The 15,000-nt window shown below is 43.0% G+C and overlaps 1 protein-coding gene across 4 annotated transcripts in view; it reads left to right on the top strand.

Moving 5' to 3' along the window:
* LOC118938190 (parvalbumin alpha) overlaps positions 1-15,000 on the top strand; it is a 62,560-nt gene that overhangs the window by 38,174 nt on the left and 9,386 nt on the right. Inside the window, exon 1 of one of the 4 annotated variants that reach the window (XM_036940135.1) lies at positions 220-343. The exons of the other annotated variants lie outside the window; for them this stretch is intronic. The gene's annotated coding sequence lies outside the window, so the exon portion shown is untranslated. Of the gene's footprint in view, positions 1-219; positions 344-15,000 lie in introns of those variants that run through there. 4 annotated transcript variants of the gene reach the window in all.

Genomic DNA, 15,000 nt, shown 5'->3' on the forward strand with positions numbered 1-15,000 from the left:
GAGAAAGTGATCTGACCCTAAGGCAGTGTTAGTACGTCATGTCTTGAACCCCACTGTCCCTCTCCCATACTTTCCCAAAATAAATGCTATGTATGTATGTATGTATGTATGTATGTGTGTGTGTGTGTGTGTGTGTGTGTGTGTGTGTGTGTGTGTGTGTGTGTGTGTGTGTGTGCCTACATATGTGTGTATGTGTGATATATAAGACTGATAGTGGACACCCCCCTCTCTTACCCTATCTCAACTCCTGCCTCTCTCTTTCTCTCCTTCACTTTCTCCCTCACTCTATCCCTCACTCTCTCCATCTCTGTCTCTTTCCAGTGTCTAGTCCCTCACTAGCCAGGTAAGGTTGATCATTGAAAGGTCTGGGTTGTGGGATTGGTTGTCATTGGTTCACGAGACTGGATAATAATGACTAATTACTGCATAATTATTACTAATTCTTATTCATTATTGCAAGCAAATACTGTCGTGTTGGGGTCTGCAGTTAATGCCTGACGTTCAAACTCGCAGAAAAATAATGTTCTTTATTGACTTTACGTTGGTTTGTTTTTGGTCATCTTGTGTTAGAAAAGGATTGTTGTTTTCAGAAGTGTTGGACAGGTTGATATGTAGTATCCTGTGAATTCAAACAGCATGTATAGACAATTCTGGGTAGTGATTCTGTGTTCTTGAATGGCTGGATGTTGGTAGAATTCCATTTTAAAACCTGCAGCTAATCTAAGTCCCTGTTCTGACCCAGACGGAATCCTCAGGATATTTGTAATTCTTAGAATATTCCTGAAACAATGGTTCTAGTATTCTAAGGTCTGCTTGGAGATGTCAGTCTCCTGTCCACTCAGCCAAAATATGACTGTGTGTGCGACTGTAGACCAAGACGTACGCGTGTGTGTGTGTGTGTGTGTGTGTGTGTGTGTGTGTGTGTGTGTGTGTGTGTGTGTGTGTGTGTGTGTGTGTGTGTGTGTGTGTGTGTGTGTGTGTGTGTGTGTGTGTGTGTGTGTGTGTGTGTGTGTGTGTGTGTGTGTGTGTGTGTGTGTGTGTGTGTGTGTTTATATACTTTAAACCAAGACATGTACGACTCCATGACTTATACAACTGTTATACGATGTCAAGGTTGAAATATTACCCAGTGAAATACATCATAGTCACATACATCATAGTCACATACATCAGTCACATACATCATAGACACATACATCATAGTCACATACATCATACATCATAGTCACATACATCAGTCACATACATCAGTCACATACATCATAGTCACATACATCATAGTCACATACATCATACATCATAGTCACATACATCATACATCATACATCATAGTCACATACATCATAGTCACATACATCATAGTCACATACATCATAGTCACATACATCATAGTCACATACATCATAGTCACATACATCATAGTCACATACATCATACATCATAGTCACATACATCATACATCATAGTCACATACATCATACATCATAGTCACATACATCATAGTCACATACATCATACATCATAGTCACATACATCATACATCATAGTCACATACATCATAGACACATACATCATAGTCACATACATCATAGACACATACATCATAGTCACATACATCATAGTCACATACATCAGTCACATACATCATAGTCACATACATCATACATCATAGTCACATACATCAGTCACATACATCATAGTCACATACATCATAGACACATACATCAGTCACATACATCAGTCACATACATCATACATCATAGTCACATACATCATAGTCACATACATCAGTCACATACATCATAGTCACATACATCATACATCATAGTCACATACATCATAGTCACATACATCATAGTCACATACATCATAGTCACATACATCATAGTCACATACATCATACATCATAGTCACATACATCATAGTCACATACATCATAGTCACATACATCATAGTCACATACATCATAGTCACATACATCATAGTCACATACATCATACTCACATACATCATAGTCACATACATCATACATCATAGTCACATACATCATAGTCACATACATCATAGTCACATACATCATAGTCACATACATCATACATCATAGTCACATACATCATAGTCACATACATCATAGTCACATACATCATACATCATAGTCACATACATCATAGTCACATACATCATAGTCACATACATCATAGTCACATACATCATACATCATAGTCACATACATCATATTCACATACATCATAGTCACATACATCATAGTCACATACATCATACATCATAGTCACATACATCATAGTCACATACATCATAGTCACATACATCATACTCACATACATCATAGTCACATACATCATAGTCACATACATCAGTCACATACATCATAGTCACATACATCATACATCATAGTCACATACATCATAGTCACATACATCAGTCACATACATCATAGTCACATACATCATACATCATAGTCACATACATCATAGTCACATACATCATAGTCACATACATCATAGTCACATACATCAGTCACATACATCATACATCATAGTCACATACATCATAGTCACATACATCATAGTCACATACATCAGTCACATACATCATAGACACATACATCATAGTCACATACATCATACATCATAGTCACATACATCATAGACACATACATCATAGTCACATACATCATAGACACATACATCATAGTCACATACATCATAGACACATACATCATAGTCACATACATCATAGTCACATACATCATAGTCACATACATCATAGTCACATACATCATAGTCACATACATCAGTCACATACATCATAGTCACATACATCAGTCACATACATCATACTCACATACATCATAGTCACATACATCATACATCATAGTCACATACATCATATTCACATACATCATAGTCACATACATCATAGTCACATACATCATACATCATAGTCACATACATCATAGTCACATACATCATAGTCACATACATCATAGTCACATACATCATAGTCACATACATCATAGTCACATACATCATAGTCACATACATCAGTCACATACATCATAGTCACATACATCATACATCATAGTCACATACATCACAGTCACATACATCAGTCACATACATCATAGTCACATACATCATAGTCACATACATCAGTCACATACATCATACATCATAGTCACATACATCATAGTCACATACATCATAGTCACATACATCAGTCACATACATCATAGACACATACATCATAGTCACATACATCATACATCATAGTCACATACATCATAGACACATACATCATAGTCACATACATCATAGACACATACATCATAGTCACATACATCATAGACACATACATCATAGTCACATACATCATACATCATACATCATAGTCACATACATCATAGACACATACATCATAGTCACATACATCATAGACACATACATCATAGTCACATACATCATACATCATACATCATAGTCACATACATCATAGACACATACATCATAGTCACATACATCATAGTCACATACATCATAGTCACATACATCATAGTCACATACATCAGTCACATACATCATACATCATAGTCACATACATCATAGACACATACATCATAGTCACATACATCATAGACACATACATCATAGTCACATACATCATACATCATACATCATAGTCACATACATCATACATCATAGTCACATACATCATAGTCACATACATCATACATCATAGTCACATACATCATACATCATACATCATAGTCACATACATCATAGTCACATACATCATAGTCACATACATCATAGTCACATACATCATAGACACATACATCATAGACAAATACATCAGTCACATACATCAGTCACATACATCATAGTCACATACATCATACATCATAGTCACATACATCATAGTCACATACATCAGTCACATACATCATAGTCACATACATCATACATCATAGTCACATACATCAGTCACATACATCATAGTCACATACATCATAGTCACATACATCAGTCACATACATCAGTCACATACATCATAGTCACATACATCATACATTATAGTCACATACATCATAGTCACATACATCAGTCACATACATCATAGTCACATACATCATAGTCACATACATCATACATCATAGTCACATACATCATAGTCACATACATCATAGTCACATACATCATAGTCACATACATCATACATCATAGTCACATACATCATAGTCACATACATCATACATCATAGTCACATACATCATAGTCACATACATCATAGTCACATACATCATACATCATAGTCACATACATCATAGTCACATACATCATAGTCACATACATCATAGTCACATACATCATAGTCACATACATCATACATCATAGTCACATACATCATAGTCACATACATCATACATCATAGTCACATACATCATACATCATAGTCACATACATCATAGTCACATACATCATAGTCACATACATCATACATCATAGTCACATACATCATACATCATAGTCACATACATCATAGTCACATACATCATAGTCACATACATCATAGTCACATACATCATACTCTATTTGATCATTGCATGACACAAACCTGAAGCCAGTCAAATGTAGGACTATAGCAGCACTTCCTCATTTCAACGCCCGTCACCCAACACGGTGATAAATAGCTACTATTGGGATAAACATCCCATTAAAAAGAGGCTTTGCACCATCTGATAGAGAGCGAGGACATCTGGGTGTCCCCTAAAGACAACCAACACAACACAGGCCCAATCCCAAATCCATCTCTCAGCCTTTCATCAGCTTGTGGAGATCCGAGAGGATTCGATTGGTATAAGCAATATGGTGACACTTCAACCTAACCTATCATAGGGCAAGATGAAGCTATTACCTTATTGCTTATACCAATCAAATCCTCTCAGATCTCCACAAATGCTGGAAATAGGGCTTAGGGATGGATTTGGGATTGGGCCATGGTCCTGTTAAAATAATGTTAAAAAATAAGACATTTGACCATTGTAGTTAATGGTATATGTCACTTTAGCTAACAAATTTGTTGTAGTTAGTTATATTGCTCCTTCTTGGTCAGGTCGTTATTGTAAAAGCTAATGTGTTCTCAATGACTTACAGAGGCATAAATACAGTTCTATGTCGTAGAGTTGTACACCACTTGACGTGACATATGACCCTGCAGTGGAAGGCTCACATTGCCAAGACTAATCGTCACGTTGTTTTACCTCGAGTGGGCTACACTAACCTTTGACCCCTGTTTACGTGCCAGAAGGTTTCGGGTCGCTGTCAATCATATACAGAATGTATGTAGGGGATGTTGTGGGGAAGTCGTTTTACAGTGATGAAGTGGAACTGTTAAAGATTCTAGAAGGGTTAGGTAGCTTTGAAACATATGTAGATGCCACTGGTAACCCCATACTGCTAGAAGGGTTAGGTAGCTTTGAAACATATGTAGATGCCACTGGTAACCCCATACTGCTAGAAGGGTTAGGTAGCTTTGAAACATATGTAGATGCCACTGGTAACCCCATACTGCTAGAAGGGTTAGGTAGCTTTGAAACATATGTAGATGCCACTGGTAACCCCATACTGCTAGAAGGGTTAGGTAGCTTTGAAACATATGTAGATGCCACTGGTAACCCCATACTGCTAGAAGGGTTAGGTAGCTTTGAAACATATGAAGATGCCACTGGTAACCCCATACTGCTAGAAGGGTTGCTGTCAAACAGCTTGTTTTACCTCCGATAAGTGTAGCTATTGATTCAATATACAAACTATAAGGGTTGGACTTGTGAAACACAAGTTGTTTTACTTCTGACAGACCACACACACCACACACACACCACACACACACCACACACACACCACACACACACCACACACACCACACACACCACACACACCCCACACACACACACACACCACACACACCACACACACCACACACACACACCACACACACACCACACACACACACCACACACACACACCACACACACCACACACACACCACACACAGACCACACACACACACCACGCACACACACCACACACACACCACACACCACACACACACACACACACACACACACACACACACACACACACACACACACACACACACACACACCACACACCACACACACCACACACACACACAACACACACACCACACACACACCACACACACCACACACACCACACACACACCAAACACACACACCACACACACCACACACACACCACACACACACACACCACACACACCACACACACACCACACACACACCACACACACACACACCACACACACACACCACACACACCACACACACACCACACACACACACACACACACACACACACACACACACACACACCACACACACACACACACACACACACCACACACACACCACACACACACACACCACACACACACACCACACACACACACACCACACACACACCACACACACCACACACACACACCACACACACACACACCACACACACCACACACACACACACACACACACACACCACACACACACCACACACACCACACACACACACCACACACACACACACCACACACACACACACACACCACACACACCATACACACCACACACACACACCACACACACACACACCACACACACACCACACACACCACACACACACACCACACACACACACACCACACACACCACACACACACACACACACCACACACACCACACACACACACACACCATACACACCACACACACACCACACACACAAACACCACACACACACCACACACACCACACACACCACACACACGCACACGTATGTAGATGCCGAAGATAACTGAGGTTCATGTGCCACACCCCTTAGCGCTTAGCCACAAGCATGACAACATGCTAACATGCTAACATCATGATGACAACATACCTGTAGGACACAGAAGCCACAAGAGACCTGGAATATATAGAAGATACAGGACACATAAAGAGATACTATCGGCAGGCAGGGTCACAATATTCTGGGAACTTTCCCCAAACTTTTAGCTTCTCCAGAAATCTTGCATGGTGGATTTGAAGATTTTCTGCTTATCGCCTCCTAAATATAGAATATATGAGACATGGGAGATATGAGAGATGTGAGAGATATGAGAGATGTGAGATATATGAGAGATATGGGCCTTGGCTGCGTCTTTGGTGGATGTCCTAGTCCACACTGTACTATTTATAGAAAAGTCCAACAGACAGACAGATGGACAGAGTTAGATTTCAAAATATATCTGTTACCAAGGTAGAGAGAGGAGGGGGCGAGATAGAAAGGGGGGAGATGAAGAAAGAGAGAGAGAGAGAGAGATATTAAGAGAGGGAGAGAGTGTGAGAGAGAGAGAGAGAGAGAGAGAGAGAGAGAGAGAGAGAGAGAGAGATATTTTCACATTTAATTAGTCACAGTCTCCTCATACACGTTTCTGCCAAAACCATACAACCATACAAACACACACACACACACACACAACCATACACACACACACACATACACACACCAGCAAAAGCAACAAATACTTATGCACATTTACAGAAGCTCTGGCACTGACTTACCCACACACACACACACAACCACACACACAACCACACACAACCATATACACAACCACACACACACACACACACACAAACACAAACACACACACCACCACACACAAAACCACACACACACACAATCATACACACACAAACACAGGAACACACATACATGCACACACACAAACACACAGCTCAAACAGAGCAGTAATATCTAACAACACACACTAGACTCTATCCACCACCATGTCACTAGACTCTATCCACCTCCATGTCACTAGACTCTATCCACCTCCATGTCACTAGACTCTATCCACCACCATGTCACTAGACTCTATCCACCACCATGTCACTAGACTCTATCCACCACCATGTCACTAGACTCTATCTACCTCCATGTCGCTAGACTCTATACCACCATGTCAATAGACTCTATCCACCTCCATGTCACTAGACTCTATCCACCTCCATGTCACTAGACTCTATCCACCTCCATGTCACTAGTCTCTGTCCACCTCCATGTCACTAGTCTCTGTCCACCACCATGTCACTAGACTCTATCCACCAACATGTCACTAGACTCTATCCACCACCATGTCACTAGACTCTATCCACCACCATGTCACTAGACTCTATCTACCTCCATGTAGCTAGACTCTATACCACCATGTCAATAGACTCTATCCACCTCCATGTCACTAGACTCTATCCACCACCATGTCACTAGACTCTATACACCACCATGTCACTAGACTCTATCCACCACCATGTCACTAGACTCTATCCACCACCATGTCACTAGACTCTATCCACCACCATGTCACTAGACTCTATCCACCACCATGTCACTAGACTCTATCTACCTCCATGTCGCTAGACTCTATCCACCACCATGTCACTAGACTCTATCCACCACCATGTCACTAGACTCTATCCACCACCATGTCACTAGACTATATCCACCACCATGTCACTAGACTCTATCTACCTCCATGTCGCTAGACTCTATACCACCATGTCAATAGACTCTATACCACAATGTCACTAGACTCTATCCACCTCCATGTCACTAGACTCTATCCACCTCCATGTCACTAGACTATACCACCATGTCAGTAGACTCTATACCACAATGTCACTAGACTCTATCCACCTCCATGTCACTAGACTCTATCCACCACCATGTCACTAGACTCTATACCTCCATGTCACTAGACTCTATCCACCGCCATGTCACTATACTATATACTCTATCCACCTCCATGTCACTAGACTCTATCCACCTCCATGTCACTAGACTCTATACCTCCATGTCACTAGACTCTATCCACCTCCATGTCACTAGACTCTATACCTCCATGTCACTAGACTCTATCCACCTCCATGTCACTAGACTCTATCCACCTCCATGTCACTAGACTCTATCCACCTCCATGTCACTAGACTCTATCCACCTCCATGTCACTAGACTCTATCCACCACCATGTCAATAGACTCTATCCACCTCCATGTCACTAGACTCTATCCACCACCATGTCACTAGACTCTATCCACCACCATGTCACTAGACTCTATCCACCACCATGTCACTAGACTCTATCCACCACCATGTCACTAGACTCTATCTACCTCCATGTCGCTAGACTCTATACCACCATGTCAATAGACTCTATACCACAATGACACTAGACTCTATCCACCTACATGTCACTAGACTCTATCCACCTCCATGTCACTTGACTCTATCCACCTCCATGTCACTAGACTCTATCCACCTCCATGTCACTAGACTCTATCCACCTCCATGTCACTAGACTCTATCCACCTCCATGTCACTAGACTCTATCCACCTCCATGTCACTAGACTCTATCCACCTCCATGTCACTAGACTCTATACCTCCATGTCACTAGACTCTATACCACCATGTCACTAGACTCTATCCACATCCATGCCAGTAGACTCTATCCACCTCCATGTCACTAGACTCTATCCACCTCCATGCCAGTAGACTCTATCCACCTCCTTGTCAATAGACTCTATCCACCGCCATGTCACTAGACTCTATCCACCTCCATGTCACTAGACTCTATCCACCGCCATGTCACTAGACTCTATCCACCTCCATGCCAGTAGACTATATACCACCATGTCAATAGACTCTATACCACAATGTCACTAGACTCTATCCACCACCATGTCACTAGACTCTATCCACCTCCATGTCACTAGACTCTATCCACCTCCATGCCAGTAGACTCTATCCACCTCCATGTCACTAGACTCTATACCACCATGTCACTAGACTCTATCCACCTCCATGCCAGTAGACTCTATCCACCACCATGTCACTAGACTCTATACCACCATGTCACTAGACTCTATCCACCTCCATGTCACTAGACTCTATCCACCACCATGTCACTAGACTCTATCCACCACCATGTCACTAGACTCTATACCACCATGTCACTAGACTCTATACCTCCATGTCACTAGACTCTGTCCACCTCCATGTCACTAGACTCTATCCACCTCCATGCCAGTAGACTCTATCCACCACCATGTCACTAGACTCTATACCTCCATGCCAATAGACTCTATCCACCACCATGTCACTAGACTCTATCCACCTCCATGTCACTAGACTCTATCCACCGCCATGTCACTAGACTCTATCCACCTCCATGTCACTAGACTCTATCCACCTCCATGCCAGTAGACTCTATACCTCCATGTCACTAGACTCTATCCACCTCCATGTCACTAGACTCTGTCCACCTCCATGCCAGTAGACTCTATCCACCTCCATGTCACAAGACTCTATCCACCTCCATGTCACTAGACTCTATCCACCTCCATGTCACTAGACTCTATCCACCTCCATGTCACTAGACTCTATCCACCTCCATGTCACTAGACTCTATCCACCTCCATGTCACTAGACTCTATCCACCTCCATGTCACTAGACTCTTTCCACCTCCATGCCAGTAGACTCTATCCACCTCCATGTCACTAGACTCTATCCACCTCCATGTCACTAGACTCTATCCACCACCATGTCACTAGACTCTATCCACCACCATGTCACTAGACTCTATCCACCACCATGTCACTAGACTCTATCCACCACCATGTCACTAGACTCTATCTACCTCCATGTCGCTAGACTCTATACCACCATGTCAATAGACTCTATACCACAATGTCACTAGACTCTATCCACCTCCATGTCACTAGACTCTATCCACCTCCATGTCACTAGACTATACCACCATGTCAGTAGACTCTATACCACAATGTCACTAGACTCTATCCACCTCCATGTCACTAGACTCTATCCACCGCCATGTCACTAGACTATATACCACCATGTCAATAGACTCTATACCACCATGTCACTAGACTCTATCCACCTCCATGTCACTAGACTCTATCCACCTCCATGTCACTAGACTCTATACCTCCATGTCACTAGACTCTATCCACCTCCATGTCACTAGACTCTATCCACCTCCATGTCACTAGACTCTATACCTCCATGTCACTAGACTCTATAGCACCATGTCACTATACTCTATCCACCTCCATGTCACTAGACTCTATCCACCTCCATGTCACTAGACTCTATCCACCTCCATGTCACTAGACTCTATCCACCTCCATGTCACTAGACTCTATACCTCCATGTCACTAGACTCTATACCACCATGTCACTAGACTCTATCCACCTCCATGTCACTAGACTCTATCCACCTCCATGTCACTAGACTCTATACCTCCATGTCACTAGACTCTATCCACCTCCATGTCACTAGACTCTATCCACCTCCATGTCACTAGACTCTATACCTCCATGTCACTAGACTCTATACCTCCATGTCACTAGACTCTATACCTCCATGTCACTAGACTCTATCCACCTCCATGTCACTAGACTCTATCCACCTCCATGTCACTAGACTCTATACCTCCATGTCACTAGACTCTATACCTCCATGTCACTAGACTCTATACCTCCATGTCACTAGACTCTATCCACCTCCATGTCACTAGACTCTATCCACCTCCATGTCACTAGACTCTATACCTCCATGTCACTAGACTCTATCCACCTCCATGTCACTAGACTCTATCCACCTCCATGTCACTAGACTCTATACCTCCATGTCACTAGACTCTATCCACCTCCATGTCACTAGACTCTATCCACCTCCATGTCACTAGACTCTATACCTCCATGTCACTAGACTCTATCCACCTCCATGTCACTAGACTCTATCCACCTCCATGTCACTAGACTCTATCCACCACCATGTCACTAGACTCTATCCACCTCCATGTCACTAGACTCTATACCTCCATGTCACTAGACTCTATCCACCACCATGTCACTAGACTCTATCCACCACCATGTCACTAGACTCTATCCACCACCATGTCACTAGACTCTATCCACCACCATGTCACTAGACTCTATCCACCACCATGTCACTAGACTCTATCCACCTCCATGTCACTAGACTCTATCCACCTCCATGTCACTAGACTCTTTCCACCTCCATGCCAGTAGACTCTATCCACCTCCATGTCACTAGACTCTATCCACCTCCATGTCACTAGACTCTATCCACCACCATGTCACTAGACTCTATCCACCACCATGTCACTAGACTCTATCCACCACCATGTCACTAGACTCTATCCACCACCATGTCACTAGACTCTATCTACCTCCATGTCGCTAGACTCTATACCACCATGTCAATAGACTCTATACCACAATGTCACTAGACTCTATCCACCTCCATGTCACTAGACTCTATCCACCTCCATGTCACTAGACTATACCACCATGTCAGTAGACTCTATACCACAATGTCACTAGACTCTATCCACCTCCATGTCACTAGACTCTATCCACCGCCATGTCACTAGACTATATACCACCATGTCAATAGACTCTATACCACCATGTCACTAGACTCTATCCACCTCCATGTCACTAGACTCTATCCACCTCCATGTCACTAGACTCTATACCTCCATGTCACTAGACTCTATCCACCTCCATGTCACTAGACTCTTTCCACCTCCATGCCAGTAGACTCTATCCACCTCCATGTCACTAGACTCTATCCACCTCCATGTCACTAGACTCTATCCACCACCATGTCACTAGACTCTATCCACCACCATGTCACTAGACTCTATCCACCACCATGTCACTAGACTCTATACCTCCATGTCACTAGACTCTATCCACCTCCATGTCACTAGACTCTATCCACCTCCATGTCACTAGACTCTATCCACCACCATGTCACTAGACTCTATCCACCTCCATGTCACTAGACTCTATACCTCCATGTCACTAGACTCTATCCACCACCATGTCACTAGACTCTATCCACCACCATGTCACTAGACTCTATCCACCACCATGTCACTAGACTCTATCCACCACCATGTCACTAGACTCTATCCACCTCCATGTCACTAGACTCTATACCTCCATGTCACTAGACTCTATCCACCTCCATGTCACTAGACTCTATACCTCCATGTCACTAGACTCTATACCTCCATGTCACTAGACTCTATACCTCCATGTCACTAGACTCTATACCTCCATGTCACTAGACTCTATCCACCTCCATGTCACTAGACTCTATCCACCTCCATGTCACTAGACTCTATACCTCCATGTCACTAGACTCTATACCTCCATGTCACTAGACTCTATACCTCCATGTCACTAGACTCTATCCACCTCCATGTCACTAGACTCTATCCACCTCCATGTCACTAGACTCTATACCTCCATGTCACTAGACTCTATCCACCTCCATGTCACTAGACTCTATCCACCTCCATGTCACTAGACTCTATACCTCCATGTCACTAGACTCTATCCACCTCCATGTCACTAGACTCTATCCACCTCCATGTCACTAGACTCTATACCTCCATGTCACTAGACTCTATCCACCTCCATGTCACTAGACTCTATCCACCTCCATGTCACTAGACTCTATCCACCACCATGTCACTAGACTCTATCCACCTCCATGTCACTAGACTCTATACCTCCATGTCACTAGACTCTATCCACCACCATGTCACTAGACTCTATCCACCACCATGTCACTAGACTCTATCCACCACCATGTCACTAGACTCTATCCACCACCATGTCACTAGACTCTATCCACCACCATGTCACTAGACTCTATCCACCTCCATGTCACTAGACTCTATCCACCTCCATGTCACTAGACTCTTTCCACCTCCATGCCAGTAGACTCTATCCACCTCCATGTCACTAGACTCTATCCACCTCCATGTCACTAGACTCTATCCACCACCATGTCACTAGACTCTATCCACCACCATGTCACTAGACTCTATCCACCACCATGTCACTAGACTCTATCCACCACCATGTCACTAGACTCTATCTACCTCCATGTCGCTAGACTCTATACCACCATGTCAATAGACTCTATACCACAATGTCACTAGACTCTATCCACCTCCATGTCACTAGACTCTATCCACCTCCATGTCACTAGACTATACCACCATGTCAGTAGACTCTATACCACAATGTCACTAGACTCTATCCACCTCCATGTCACTAGACTCTATCCACCGCCATGTCACTAGACTATATACCACCATGTCAATAGACTCTATACCACCATGTCACTAGACTCTATCCACCTCCATGTCACTAGACTCTATCCACCTCCATGTCACTAGACTCTATACCTCCATGTCACTAGACTCTATCCACCTCCATGTCACTAGACTCTATCCACCTCCATGTCACTAGACTCTATACCTCCATGTCACTAGACTCTATAGCACCATGTCACTATACTCTATCCACCTCCATGTCACTAGACTCTATCCACCTCCATGTCACTAGACTCTATCCACCTCCATGTCACTAGACTCTATCCACCTCCATGTCACTAGACTCTATACCTCCATGTCACTAGACTCTATACCACCATGTCACTAGACTCTATCCACCTCCATGTCACTAGACTCTATCCACCTCCATGTCACTAGACTCTATACCTCCATGTCACTAGACTCTATCCACCTCCATGTCACTAGACTCTATACCTCCATGTCACTAGACTCTATACCTCCATGTCACTAGACTCTATACCTCCATGTCACTAGACTCTATCCACCTCCATGTCACTAGACTCTATCCACCTCCATGTCACTAGACTCTATCCACCTCCATGTCACTAGACTCTATACCTCCATGTCACTAGACTCTATACCTCCATGTCACTAGACTCTATACCTCCATGTCACTAGACTCTATCCACCTC

Source organism: Oncorhynchus mykiss, chromosome 13 (genome assembly GCF_013265735.2).
Source record: "Oncorhynchus mykiss isolate Arlee chromosome 13, USDA_OmykA_1.1, whole genome shotgun sequence".
Lineage (NCBI taxonomy): Eukaryota > Metazoa > Chordata > Actinopteri > Salmoniformes > Salmonidae > Oncorhynchus > Oncorhynchus mykiss.